The 15,036-nt window shown below is 38.9% G+C and overlaps 1 long non-coding RNA gene across 1 annotated transcript; it reads right to left on the bottom strand.

The window, feature by feature from the left end:
- Positions 1-2,131: 2,131 nt before the first annotated feature.
- On the bottom strand, positions 2,132-14,632 carry LOC103677458. Its single transcript, XR_572407.2, has 3 exons — positions 14,391-14,632; positions 7,211-7,337; positions 2,132-2,366 (listed from the first exon to the last, which is right to left on the bottom strand). It is a non-coding gene; the product is annotated as an uncharacterized LOC103677458 (long non-coding RNA).
- Positions 14,633-15,036: the final 404 nt, after the last annotated feature.

Raw genomic sequence — 15,036 nt, 5'->3', positions numbered from 1 at the left:
TCACGGAATCACACTCTGGGTCAGGCTTTGCACTCAGTGAGGAATCTGCTTGGATTCTCTCTCTCCATTTCCCTCTGCCCCTTCTCCCCTCCCCCCACTCTCTAAAATAAATAAATAAATCCTTTTTAAAATTTAACACCTTTAGAAAATATTTTTACTCATGCATATTATACAAATGCACTTTTTTTTGGTTATACCGGAAGTTTTCTAAACATTACTCTCTCTCTCTCTTCCTTCCCTACTTCCTCCCTCCCTACCCTACTTCTCTCTCTTTCTCAACCTCTCTCTACACACATGCATGCACACACAAACACACACACACAATATAAAACTTGAATCATTCTGCGTGTCATTCTGTGTTCCTCAAGCATGTGATTATATTGGCTCCACAGCATTCAATCATAGAAATGTAGATAATTTAGCTAATTTCTATTTTCAGACATTAAGATTTCAGAAATCTTAATATTTTTACAGTTATAAACAGTGCCTCAACTCATATCCTTGTATAAAAATCTTTGTATCTTTGATTATTTCCTTAGAATAGATTCTTGGATGGGTTATTATCCTGACAAAGGGTATGAACTCTTTTAGGGCTCTTGATGGATTTTGCCAAATTGCTTTCTAGAAAGGTTGTAGCAATTTACAATTCACTGCAGTATGTGATAGGTGAAAAGTGCTGTCTCTTCAGTGATTTAATGTGCATTTCCTGATTACTCGTGAGGTTAGACATTAACTGAAGGCACTATATGTTTAACCAATTCCTTTGTAAGAGAATCAGGTCATTTTAATTATCCCGTTTGAAGCTTTGTTCTTCACTCAAAATATTTGTGCATCTTCCTCTAAGCATAACACTGCGTTATAACTAAGGATTAGCTCAACAGCCCAACATACTTCAGTACCCATGGAATAACTGGCATACAAGGGAACAATTATGTAATGATGCAAGGAAATGTAGCGGCAAATGAAGGCTTCTGCTCAGCAAACCCGCTGCTGTATAAAAGCAAAGATCCTTATTTCACTGTTTTGAATAATCAAAATGAGGCTTAATATAATTTCGTGCTTTCTATTGAAAAGGAAAATACCATATTGAAATCTGACTTTAAATGATTTTTAATTTGGCTATTTTACAGCTAATATTGTCTTCCACCCCAGGGGTATTTTGGAACTATTGGAACTACACGTCTATTTTCTGCACCAACATCTTGCTCAAAACCACTGCTTGTTTCCATTATCTCTGGGAAGGGATCTGCTAATTGTCACCTACAGGAATTCTGAGATATTATTTAACAAACGATTACAATTTAATACTATGATAGTAGAACCATCAACTTTTCTTTTCATTTTATAAATCCCATTCGTAGGAAATTAACTCTTTCCTTATAAAAATATTCTTTCCATACGAAACATCCCTTGGAATAGTCATTTGTCTTTTCATTATATTATTATCCATAACAATTTCTCATCTTAGTGAAGGCCATTCACGTGAAAATATGGCCATCTCAGTGAAATTTTGTGATATCCCCACCAGGATGTTCCTTTAAATCCCAGATAAAAAGCTTTACATCTCTTCATTCCCTTGATATCCAGAGACAGAGGGTCAGTTGACCATGGATGCTGTAGGCAAGAATAAAAACATGTGCATGCATCTCATTTGCACCAGAGGACAAAAGAGAAATGTATATATTTCCATTTGAAATAATACAACTAGGTAAAATCCAATGCAAGAAAAAAGTAGACTGTGTATCAAGCAGCTCTTTTATTGAGAGAATAATTTTTGTTTTATTATGAAAATTTTTACACTATTTTCTGGGTGCATTGGCTTCATAAAGGGTCTGTTTGCAGACCCTGGTAGATTGCCAGAACTAAGAAGTACTTTGCCTAATCTCCGTTGCTGCAGGCCAATCCTGGTAGATGTGATGGGCTATTGAGTACATCATTTATGGCAATTTTAAAGAAAGCTGTATCTTTATTGAAAAAGGGAGACAGGGGCCCCTGGATGACTCAGTCGGATAAGCGTCCGACTCTTAATTTCAGTTCAGGTCATGATCTCAGGGTTGTGATATCAAGCCCCATGTTGGGCTCTGGGCTGGGCGTGGAGCCCACCTAAGTTTCTCTCTCTCTCTCTCTCTTTTTCTCTCCCTCTGCCCCCCGCACTTGAGTTATCTCTCTCAAATAAATAAATAAATATTTAAAAGAAAAAGAGAGAGAGAAAAGAGAGAAGAAAGGGAGGGAGAGAAAGAAAGAAAGAGGGAAGAATCTACAGGGTGGCCAGGCAATGCTCTGCTCTCAGCTGGATTTGCTTGTCCATCTGTAGTCAGCTTTGCTGATCTTGGCAGGTCTCTTCAGCATGCTAGCTTGAGCTTGTTCTCAAGGTGGAAGCACAGCCAAAAAAAAAAAAAAAAAAAGAATAGGAGTATGCAAAACCTCTCAAACTAGCATACTATAGTCTCTTCCATTTTCTAGTGTCTAAAGCAAATTCCAGTATTAATCTGGACTTAAGGAATAGGGAAATGGACTGCACCTCCTGATGAGAAAACCTGCAAAGTAGTGTTTCAAAGGGTATGGATAAAAGAAAAGAGAAGAATTGGGGCTATTTTTGAAATCCATCTACTAAAAAGATAACAATTCTATACAATAAAGTTGCATACATTATTCCTGCCAATTTTTCCTTAAGTTGATCGCATCCTACAGTGTAGTTTTAATAGTAACAAATTATCCTATATTTACTTCCAAGTCTATTATGTAAATAACTTTATTGATAAGCATCTTCCACGTCAATATATATAGCTAGATCATTCCTTTAATGTCTCTATAAGGTTTAATAAACCAGTGCATCATTATTTAAGCATTTCCCTGTGGATGAAAATACACTTGACTTTTTTTTTCCATCACAAGCATATCTCTACAAGCACATCTTTGTATACTCAGCATTTTTGTTATAAACGTTTGTTTCCTAGAAGAGTGATTTTTAGTTCAAAGGGTGGATATATCTTTCATTTTCCTGGAGTAAATTTACTTTATAGAAAAGGGCTAATTTTGGTAATATCTTTGTCGAAGTAATTAATGCCAGTTGTTGGAACAAATAACCCCAAAGTATAGCCACTTAACACAAAGAAAGTCAGATATGGGCCAGGCAGCCATCTTGAACAGCTCTCTACCACAAGGTTACTAAGGAACCCCAGCTCCTTCCTTCCACCATGTGCCTCTGCTACCTCAGAAAGTGGCCTTTGAATTTCTTCACCAGGTCCTCTGCATTCAACAAGATGCCAAGAAGAGAAAATGTTAGGATAGGGAGATAATGGGAAATAGTTTAAGGTCAAGGCTTGGAGTGTCTTATTTTCTTCCACTGATATTTCTTTGACCAAATCTCAGTCACATAGCCTCAGTCTAAGTACAAGGGAAGCCGGTAAATGTAGTTTTCTTATGTGCTCAGGACTAGGAACAGTACTGATGAACATCTGATCAGCTTGTGTCTCTGATGATATGTTTTCTGTGTGTGATATTTCTATTATTTTATTATTATTCAAAAATCCTGAAAAATTAAAAAAGGAACAAATCTTGTATCATGCCAGACCTTTTAAGATCGTAAAAAGAAGCAAATGCTCCTTGTCCATCCCATCCCAACCCTAGAGGTAAACATTGTTAACAATTTAGAGTTTATCCTAGTTTGTTCCTGAAACACGCATCAATTTATCAAGTATCTATATGTCTCTATCTGTTACATGTCTACATGTGAGGGGTTGAATTGTGTCCCCCCCCAAATTCATATGTTAAAATCCTAAAGCAGTCTCAAAATGTGACTGTTTTTGGAATCAGAGTCCTTAAAGGGGTAATTAAGGTAAAATGAGGTCAGTAGCGTGGACCAAAATCCAATAGATTGGTGCCCTTCTAAGAACGGGAAATTAGGATGAACATGCAGAGAGGGAGGGCCACGTGCAGACACAGGAAGAAGGAGGCATTTATGAGCCAAGGAGGGAGGCCACAGAAGAAGCCAATCCTGCTGACACCTTGATTTCAGATTTTTAGTCTCTGGAATTGGGAGAAAATAAACTTCTGCCGTTTAAGCCATCCAGGCTGTGGTAGTTTGTTACTGCAGCCCTAGGAGACAAATACACTCGACAGAATTGCACATAAATTATATGCTTTCAAACTCCTTCACATTCCCCATTGTACATAAACCTCCCCCCACCCCACTTTTTTTTTTTTTTGGCTGCAAATAAAACTAAGTTTTTGCCTATATTTTTTTTAAAAAGCAGTGATTTTCATTTACATTTTCTCAGTTTCTAGTGAGAATTACAATTTTTTTTCACATGTTACTATTTGCTTATTTGCATTTTTCCTTCTGTAAATTCACTATTTGTGCCATTTATCTATTTTTAAAATCATTTTGTTCCCTTTATTTCTAATGCGAAGAGTTCTGTATGTTAGGATAGCAATGCTTTGTTGCATAAATTGCAAAGATTTTCTCCCGATCTGCATTGGTATTTTAACTTGGTTTATGGGAATGCTTTGATTTATAGAGGTCTTACATTTTCCAATTCTGCATGAGCTTCTATTTGTTAGACACTATGCTAGCTGTTGCGGGATACAGCATGATAAGCAAGTCAGAATCTCTGTCCTCAGGAAGATTATAGTTTCTTGGTTAGTTGAGACAGGTACATAAACATAGCAGCATACGGAAGACATCACGAAAGAATAAACACTCAAGCTGGGGCAAGAAGGTGAAGAATGACTTTACAAAGAAAGCATTCATGGAGCATCTTGAAATGTGAGGGGAGCCAAAAAGCATGTCTAACTAGTACGGAGACCTGGTTATTAAAGCCTCCCGCCCACGAAGTCTGAAATAGCAGCCTCAAGAGTATTCCTTTATTTGTTTGGCTGATGATGTTTAAGAGTAACAAGGTAGGGGTGAGGTGTGGAAATAGTAGGCAAGAAAAAGAGGGAAAGAGAATGGATCTTCCCTTTAGGCTTCTAGGGAAAGCTCAGAGCAGCGCAGGCTCAGCAAGGGGGCGCCAGGGACGGGGGGCGGGGTGGGGGTGTGAAGTAAGGGCTGGTGTTCGAGCCCCACCTCCTCCCGAGGCAGGTGATGAACTGTGGGCTCTCACCAATTCTGAACGACTCCCTGGGCCTTGCTGGTACAGCTCAGGAGCGCTCAGTGTATTAAGTGCACACCTCCGTGTGCTCTGAAAACACCACGAGTCACGTTTGGCCATGCCTATGAGAAAGCAGCTCGCATTGGAAAGGAGCATGCGTGTGCAGAAGCGCCCTGCCTGAGCTGGAATCCTGGCTAGCACCTTCCAACTGTGGGACTTTCCTACGTGGTGCCTTTACCTCTCTGTGTCCCAAGCTCTTCTCTGATGAATTGCGAGTAATAATAGAGCCTACCTCATGGGGTAAGAAATCAAGTGGGATAATACACATAAGGAATTTAAACCCGAGCCTACGCTAAGGGCTCAATACATACCAGAAGTTTTATCTTACAGTCTTTGTCAATCTGCCTACCAGAAAGCATGTTTTGTCTTCTTATTAGCATCTTGTACAGATAGGGAAACCGAGCGTCAAAAGATGGATCCACTCCCCAAAGTCTGGGAGATAGCACGACGTGTATGTAGGCCCAACATGGCGGATCCCAGAACAAGGGTTTGTAATCCCCACGCTGTGGTCTCCCCCATCAGAAAGCACACACTAGCCAAGAGTATAAAAGCATTTTTTTTCCTACTCCCTTGGCAGAAATTGTTGCTTGCATTGGGGTAGTTTCAAGGTAAGAAGAGCAAAGCCAAATAGTGTCATCTAAAAAAGAGGGGTTAAAAAGTTTTTTTCTTTGGGGCACCTGGCTGGCACAGTGGTTAAGAGTCTGCCTTCGGGGGCGCCTGGGTGGCACAGCGGTTAAGCGTCTGCCTTCGGCTCAGGGCGTGATCCCGGCGTTACGGGATCGAGCCCCACGTCAGGCTCCTCCACTATGAGCCTGCTTCTTCCTCTCCCACTCCCCCTGCTTGTGTTCCCTCTCTCACTGGCTGTCTCTATCTCTGTCAAATAAATAAATAAAATCTTTAAAAAAAAAAAAAAAAGAGTCTGCCTTCGGCTCAGGGCGTGATCCTGGCGTTATGGGATCGAGCCCCACATCAGGCTCCTCTGCTAGGAGCTTGCTTCTTCCTCTCCCACTCCCCCTGCTTGTGTTCCCTCTCTCGCTGGCTGTCTCTCTCTCTGTCAAATAAATAAATAAAATCTTAAAAAAAAAAGTTGTTTTCTTTAATATATTCTTCCAGGCTTATTTAATTATCCAGATAAATGAAACCTTAGACCTACATATTGTTTGGTGCCCATAGACCAAATATAAGGGCAAACTTACTTGCTGAAGTTGTCTTGGTGTGATCTTTCTTGGCATGGAGCAGGAGGCCGACATTCCTCCAAATAGCCACGGAGCGAGCACTTTATGCCCATTGGAACCAGACTCCTCAGAAGGCAGCCAACAAAGGCCACCGCCAACGAGGTCGGGAGTTTTCCTTTCTGTACAATTCTTTTTCTGTCTGATCATTTGGCAATGGGAATTATTTAATCTGATTTGTAGTCTCTATATTCTGCCAGAACCTCACATTCTCAAAATATTTTAGAAAATATTTTAGAAAGGAAATTTTACACTGCCTGTAAAGTACAATACCTACTTGAGATTTTCTTAACAGAGGGGCTGCTGCCCTGAAAAGGAGGTCTCAGCCAAGAAGATGGTGGGGAACTGCCCATGGCCTTGAAACTCACATGGGAAAAGTCAACTCAACTGCAAAGAAGGAAGAATTGCAGGCAGCTCAGGAGAATTTTGACACAGCTGTTAAAGGACATTGCGGAAAGAGATTTTCTGCCGCTCCTGTTTCCCAGAAAAAGCCCAGCCATGAAAGAAAAAGAATTCAGATGTATCCCCAAATGCAGAAGGACATTCAGTGCTGTCTCATCACTTCAGCCAGTTCTTCCGGGGCTTCTAAAATCGACTACAACAGTGCTTTCAGTTAGAACAAGCGGTTACTTTAGGTGGGGACAGATTAAGGTAGTGTTCGTTTTTAGACTCCCTTTTCGGATTTTCAAGTCCCAACACAGATGAAAAAGATGTTTTGCAGTTCCCTTACTTCTTCCAACTTCTTGAAGCCCAAAGATCCAGAATAAACCACTGAGCTCTAAGCCAGGTCTATTACAAACCCCACAGGTTTGGCTTTAAACCCACCTTTGCCACTTTGGAGCCATTGATGAGTGCTCAGGAGTCTGCGTCTTCAAGTCAGGGACGCTGTCTCCAATAGTATACAGTAAATGTCATTACATCTCTGTATCTCTATATTCTTATCTTACAGGTCCTGAAAAAAAAAAAAAAGAGAGACAATAGATAATGAGGTCATAATACATTTATTAAAGGAATGCTCTTTAAAAGGCATATGTTTCCACTCTTTGAAACTAATGTCACAGAAAGAATAAAATCTTTTCTTTTCACACACTGTTATGGAGAAAATGTTCGGTCTTATTAGGACGATTTTTAGGTTTTAGTGATTAGGGCTAAACTATATAGCTGGACCAACAACCTTGCAATGCATATTCTGTTTACTGGAGAGGCAACAAAGTCCTGGGATTTAAAGTGCAGTAAACTGCCATGTTCAAATCCTGGCTCCACTGCTTCCTGTGATTATGAACTTGTTAGAATTATTTTGTCAACACACAGTGAAGAGAAAGCTGTTTAGATTTATTTGAACTCAATTGAACTAAACAAATAATTACTGAGTACTTGTTATGTTTCAGAAATTGTGCTTGGCATTGCAGAGCCTCAGAGATGAACAGGACATGGGAGGACTGCCCCAACAGCTTTTTGAGAAGAGAAAATAACAGGATCACCGCCCCCCACCACCCCCCACACAAGGCAAGGTGAAATGTAAGAAGTCCCATGAAAGAATGAAAGAATCACCAATAATTGCTCAGGGAAGGAGAATGGGGAAAGCCTACAACAGGTAGAAAGGACCAGGAGGAGTCACAGGAAGAGAGAGGGTAGTTATGGTGGCAGGAGGAAGTAGAAGGCAGGGCTGGGCCTTGTCTAGGAACAAACACGTAAAAAGATAGGGCATGCTAAAAGAATACAAAGTGATCTGCTCCGGTAGATACACAGACACTGAAAGAATTAAGACTAGACTTTAATATATTAAAGATCTGGAATGCTGGGTGTGGAGTCTTTACTTAACTCCAAAAGCAATAAAAATGGGCAACATTCACTGATATGCACCAAGTGCCTCTGGAAGCTTCTAGAAAGAGATGAAATACTGGCTTAAACTCTAGATGCAAAGATACTAAATCAATAGGAAGCAACATTATGAGTTTTCTTATGTGAAAATAGCAGATTAAACTTTGAATGGAAATTTATAAATTAATTGACAATTTTTAAGAATGCATTGGAACTTTATCACATTTTACCAAGAGGCAGCCTCTCTGAAAGACCTTTTTTTGCAGGAATTGAAATAATTAAATTGAAGATTCAGTGTACCTTTTCAATCATTTTATTAAAAAACTCATTCTGGTTTTCTCTGAGGGAGAGATAAACCACTGCTTAAGGAAGTGGCTAAATCTTTTTTTAAACTACTGTATTCACCATAAAATATATGACAGTATTCCCAAATAACACCTAATAGAAGCTGGTCACATCAAAATCAGAAAAAAAACTTGCCCTTTCAAAACGAGCTTTTTGTACTTGTCTTTAAAGCAGATGTTAGAAGCATAAGGGTGATTGAGATGTAATCTAGAATGGAAGAAGAAGAGCTTATAAACAAATCATTAGGGCACAGTAATGAAGGACTGTACAGTGTGCCTGTGCTGGGGGAGGAGGGCTTAGCCCATCTTGACTGAAGGAGTATTTGATTTGAGTCTTGAAGGTAATATCACGTGAATATGTGGTAGTGAGCAGGTTCTTTCTAGACTGCGGGCACAGTAGGTGCAAATGCTTGAAATTAAGACAAGCACAAGCAGCTAATTGCTGGAGAGCAAATGGTTTGATGTGTTTGGGTATCAGAAAAGCTGTCAGAGGCATTGAAGCGGGGCAATGGCGGGCTCCCAAGTGTCTGCTAGGTTGGCAGTCATGGAGCGTGTGTAGGTACTGAATTGTAGGGAAAGAGAATCGGTAAGAGACTCGGTAAGAGCAGTAGTCCAGATAAGAAATGACAAAGGGTGAGACCTATAGTTAACTATGGGATTGAGTGTAACTATTAAATGAGATATGCATTCCAGGAGAAAACTATTTATATGTGTATTGCATTTATCAAGATTACGTGTGTATTTTCTTTTTTTAGGATTTTACTTATTTATTTATTTGAGAGAGAGAGAGGTAGATAGCAAGAGAGAGCATGAGTAAGGAGGAGGGGCAGAAGGAGCTGAGGAGCAAGAAGCCGGACTCAGACTCAGGGCTCCGACCCCAGGACTCTAGGATCATGACCTGAGCTGAAGACAGACACTTAACTGACCCGGCCACCCAAGTGCTCCGACATTTATGTGTGTATTATGAGTTCCAGTGACTGAAGAAATATAGCCAGATATAGCTGGTAGATGGTTGGAAATGGGCACCTGGGAGTCAGAAAATAGAAAAGGGACCTAGATTTGACAGGGATTAGAAAATAAGTTGTAGTCGGAGCTACAGAAGGAGATAATCATCCAGGGGAGGGTGTAGAAAAGCTTTTGTGGACTTGGAGCCCAGCACTGTGTCTGGCAGACAGTGAGCACTCAAGTGGTATTTGTTGTGTGGATGATTGATTGAATGAGAAACCAGATGAATGTCTCCCATTCCCTCCTGGAATATTCCTTCTTGGAATTTAGGACTCTATGTTCCCCTGATTTCTCTTATTTCTCTGTTTCTTGTCATGCTATTCTTTCTGTTTGTTCCCTTCATGTAGATGCTCCCCAGTTGTCTATCTACAGACAAATATAAGGCAGGATCCCTTCACTTAAAGACTTCATAGGCTAACAAGGAACCAATTTATAAAGCCCCAAGAAAGTCAAGAAATGTGAGAAATAAATTGTGCCCAGGGAAATGGACTGATTTACATTCTATGGGAGTCTTAGAACAGTTTCCATAGAAAATATTTCAGAAACAGAAATCCAGATTGCCATGGGTTGAAGAGTAAATGGGAGGGTAAAGAAGAAGAGATAGTGAATCATTTTAAGAAGTTTAGTAACAATAGGGTGAGAGATGATAGAGCCTTACCTGGAGGGGGGGCAATGTCAAAAGTTGATTTTTTGAGGGAAAGGGGTTCAGGGCATGGAAAAGTTGGCCAAGACCCCAACAAAGCATAACAAATATTGTCTTTGACCTCAAGGAGCTAATTGTTTATTATAGAAAACATACATGTAAATTGACGAGGAAGAGTGTGATAGATGTTATGACTAGCCTAGAATGTGCCAGTTGGAGAGTTTGCAATGCTGTCCTGAAGAGAATAAAGATCTGATGCTTGATCTGAATCTAAAAGAGAAATAGGACCTCTGCATGTAGATACAAAGGGGCAGGGGATGCTGGGTAGAGGAAACAGTGGGAACAAAGGCAGAGGAATATTAAAAACATAAGGGCTACAAGTCATTTGTCATTTTCTCCCAGCATGTGGAATACATTTTCATTTCATTAACAATGACTTCTGAAAAGCAAGGCTTTAATTTTTCTAAAATTCAATTTATCAAATGCATTTTGTGTCCTAAAGAAGCTTTGTGTAATCCAAGTCATGATTTTATCCTATATTTTCTTGTATTATTTTTATGGTTTTAGGTCTATGCTCTGTTTAGAGTTAGCTTTTGCATATGGTGTGAAGTAAGAGTTTATTTTTGCATTAGGGTATCTAATTGTTCCAGCAGAATTTGTTGAAAAACCATCATTTTCCCATTGAATTACCTTGTCACTTTTGTTGAAGATCAATTAGCTATGTATTTATGGGTCTATTTCCAGACTTCTCTTTTGTTCAATTGATTTATATGCCTATCCTTATGCCAATATCATGTCGTCTTCATTATCATAGCTTTACTTAAAATCTAGTGATACGATTTTTTTCCAACTTTATTCTTTTCCAAAATTGTTTTGATCCTTTGCATTTCCATAAAAATGTTAAAGTAAGCCTCTTATTTTCAATGAAAAAAAAGCCTAAAACTTTTATTGGGATTTCACTGAATCTATAGATTATTTCAAGCAGAACGATATCTTAATTATATTAAGGCCTTCATACTATGAACATGGTATAGCTCTCCATTTCTTTAGGTCTGCTTTAATTTTATCCAGCATTGTTTTTGCAATTTTTAGTGCACAGGTTTTATATATTTTGTGGGATTTATGCCTAAAATTTCACATTTTTGATGTTATTTTGTAAAATATGTATTTATTTATTTATTTACTTACTTAAGACACACAGAGAGAGAGAGCTAGAGAGCACAAGTGGGGGAGAGGAGAAGCAGGCTCCCTGCTCTCCCCAGGTGCCCATTTTTGATGTTATTATAAATAATTTTTTTAAATGCCCAATTGTTGGGGCATCTGGATGGCTCAGTCAGTTAAGCATCTGCGTTTGGCTAAGGTCATGATCTCAGGGTCCTGGGACTGAGCCCCGAGTTGGGCTCCCCACTCAGTGGGGAGTCTGATGGCCCTCTCCCTTTGCCCATCCCCCATTCATGCTCTCTCTGTCCCTCTCTCAAATAAAGAAATAAAATCTTTTTTAAAAAATGTCCAATTGTTTGTTGCTTGCATAAAGAAATAGAATTTCTTTCATCCTGACCTGGTATCCTGCAACCTTTCTAAACTTACTTATTACTTTTTAAATAGACTCTGATAAAGGACTTACATCCAAAATATATTCAGCAATAAGTGGACAAACAACCTGATCTTACAAAGGCAAAAGCTTTTAGCAGGCTCTCCATCAAAGAAGATATACTAGTGACAAATGTATGAAAAGATCATTAGTCACTAGCAAAATGTAAATTAAAAAATATGTTTATTTATAATTACAAATCCACTAGAATGGCTAACCTTAAACAGATTGACAATGCCAAGTGTTGACAAGGATTTGGGGCAATCAAACCTCTTATAGATTACGGGTAGGAATGCAAGAAGGTACAGTCACTTTTGAAATCAGTTTGGCAGTTTCTTATAAATTGAAATATGCATTTGCTATGCAATCTAACTTTCACATTCCTAGATATCTACCCAAAGAAAATGAAAACACATAAGTACTGTGCTTGGATTTTTGTAGCAGCTCTATTCACTGTAGTTAAAACTGGAAGGAGCCCACATGCCTATCATGTGGGTAAATAAAACTGTGTTACATTCACAATGGATATTACTTAGAAATAAAAAGGAGCAAGATACTAATAGAACAATGTGGATGAATTTCAAACACATTATGCTAAAAGAAAAATCAGACATAAAAGACCACAGAGTAAAAAAATTCCATTTGTATGACATTTTGGAAAAAACAAACCTACAGTGACAAAAATCAGGTTAAGTGTTTCTGAGGTCTGGGGGTTGGGGAAGGAATTGACTAGAAAGTTGTCCAAGGGAACTTTCTGAGCAGATAGAGATGTTCTGTACATGATTGTGGTATTCGTTCACAAATTTCTCAAAACTCATCAAATTATACATTTCAAATCAGTAGATTTTTATTGTAGATAAATTGTTCCTTGATGGATTACTTCAAAAGAAATCTGGTGAGTTTAATTTACTAAGAATGCAGACCCATAATCCATTATCTGGGACCCTACAGGCCAAATGTGGTTTTATTTTGTTTTTTTTCAAATGTGTTTTGAACTTCACAATTTTTGAAAGCTTATATAGTGTATTACTTATATGGTTGTTTGCTGATATATATTATCCATATACTTATGCTTTTACATAGTGTACTAAACCCACCCTTGATTCAGGAGTTGGGGTAGCACTCCAGAATCAAACACAGTTCTATTTCTGCAACACAACATAAGAATATTTTGTGAGTAGAATCAATACATTCTATGAAGAACCTCCTGTCAGTTTAGATGAGATGTTGCCTTTCAATTTTGCTGCTAGATATACAATGAAACAACTTGGAGTTTTCAGAGCTTTTGGAATTTCAGAATTGAGATTGAGGGACTGTGGTCTTGCCCAAGCAGTTTGGTATTTGCTGTAATTTAAGATGCTGAGGTTGGGACTGAGAGGTGAGATGTTCTGAGGTTGAGAAAACACGAGGCTGGGGAGAGAGGTAGATCACAGAGGATCACATTGTCCAGTTTAATATTTTCCTGGGCATATTTATATACTACTAAATGTCTATATGCTACTAAAATGTCAGATTAATAACTCAGAAAAAGGAGGAACTAGTGTCTCCTTTGGTAACAAACTCCAATGGTTACTTATGAAAACCTTACTGTAATGGAAATAGTACAGGAAAATCTCATTGTCCATAAAATATTATAATACGAAGGTATCGAGGTCAAGTCCTATATTAAAGCCCTTCAAGACTCCTCAATCTCTTCAAGATAAAGTTCCAGCTCGCAGACAGTTTCAGTGATCTAAACTTGCTCTCCGGGGCTCCTCACTGTCCCTCTGTCATTCCCCTGCCCCCACCTTGGCACCTCAAAAACTGCACCAAATACCCAGTCGCTTGCTCTGGTTGTTCCCAAACTTTTCTTTGTCTTTAAAAGCCTCTTCGACTTTGTGAATACTCCTCCCTCTGATTAAATGCTGTTCTCTCCATTCATTCTCTGGTAAATTTCTCTTCTAGAAGTTGCAAATGCTTATAGAGGCCACACAGAAAACATAAATGAATAAAGCAGCCAAGGGAGTGGGGGGCAGAGGAGGAACAACCACCAACATATATTGTTATGTATGTAAGACACCTAACATACAGAGAGAGGGCGCTTAATCATGGTGTCCTTAATTAAAAATGGTATTAGACCATAATAATACCGCTGACACATCATAGGGATTGCATTACTATTGTAACTCTTCCCAACCTGTCACAGTGAAGTGGAAATGTTTACACATTATGATAGCTTGAATTTTTTTCCAGTGGCTTCCTAAATTAACTCCTTCTGAAACCAAGGGAAAATATGCTAAGTTAAGCTGTCTTCTTGTAAAGAGCCTTGTTTAAGGAATTGATGATATTTGGGGCCATCAGTCCTATGCAGCGAGATTCCATCTCTTCCCTCCAGGAACTTCTCATCATCATCAAACACATTAATACAGACAGACGGATTGGAGCACCATTAGGAACAAAATGGAAACATTAAAGCAATCCATGGATAGTCAGGTAATTGCATGACGTGAAGGTCAAGCGTAAGTGGATTTGCAGAGGAAGGAAGCAGTGAGTACCTAATCAGGGCAGAGATCAGGAACTGCACGTGGAAACGGGGCAGGGCGAGGGTGCAAAATCACTTACCTAATCAGCCCTGGAAGATTTCATGGGACGAGTGGGACTCAGTAGCAACCATCAGCCTGAGTGGGAGCTGAAGAGTCTCTTGCTGCCTTCAAAATGTATGATTTTTGAATTAGTGAATTGAAGGCTACACATTAAAACACTCTATTGTAAAGCAGGGAGGATTCCTTTTCTTTCATCTTTGGCTCCCAGATCATCCTCTAAGGCCGTCCTTCTCACGTGAGAGTATCCTTTTACGAAAGTAACATTCTAAAAAGGAATTAAACAGTTTGACTCCAAGTTAACTCCAAGTTTCAATATTTAATATTTAATTTAAACATTTTGATTCCTAGTTTCAGAACACGTCTTCAATTTTGCCAGCAAGATCAAGTGTTTGCTGTTTTTCTTTGTTACTAAAGTTCTTGAAAATATTCAGGAACAAATCTCATGTAAAAGAAAGCATTTTTCGACTCTGAAGAACTTCAAGAGCTGCCTTGGTTCCCTGTCTGGATGAACTTCATTTTATGCTATCCAAAATTTGTGAGCACAGAAACCCTTTAGATAATTAGAGCTAATTTCGAACCCTCTGCCCACTTATCATATAGAAGGAAGGTGTATTTTAAGAAGAGGGTTGTCCCTGGGTGCTCAGGTGACATGACAAAATTTACTG

The sequence above is a fragment of the Ursus maritimus genome, unplaced genomic scaffold, assembly GCF_017311325.1.
Source record: "Ursus maritimus isolate PB19 unplaced genomic scaffold, ASM1731132v1 scaffold_9, whole genome shotgun sequence".
NCBI classification, from domain to species: domain Eukaryota; kingdom Metazoa; phylum Chordata; class Mammalia; order Carnivora; family Ursidae; genus Ursus; species Ursus maritimus.
This window is presented reverse-complemented; position numbering and strand designations above follow the sequence as displayed.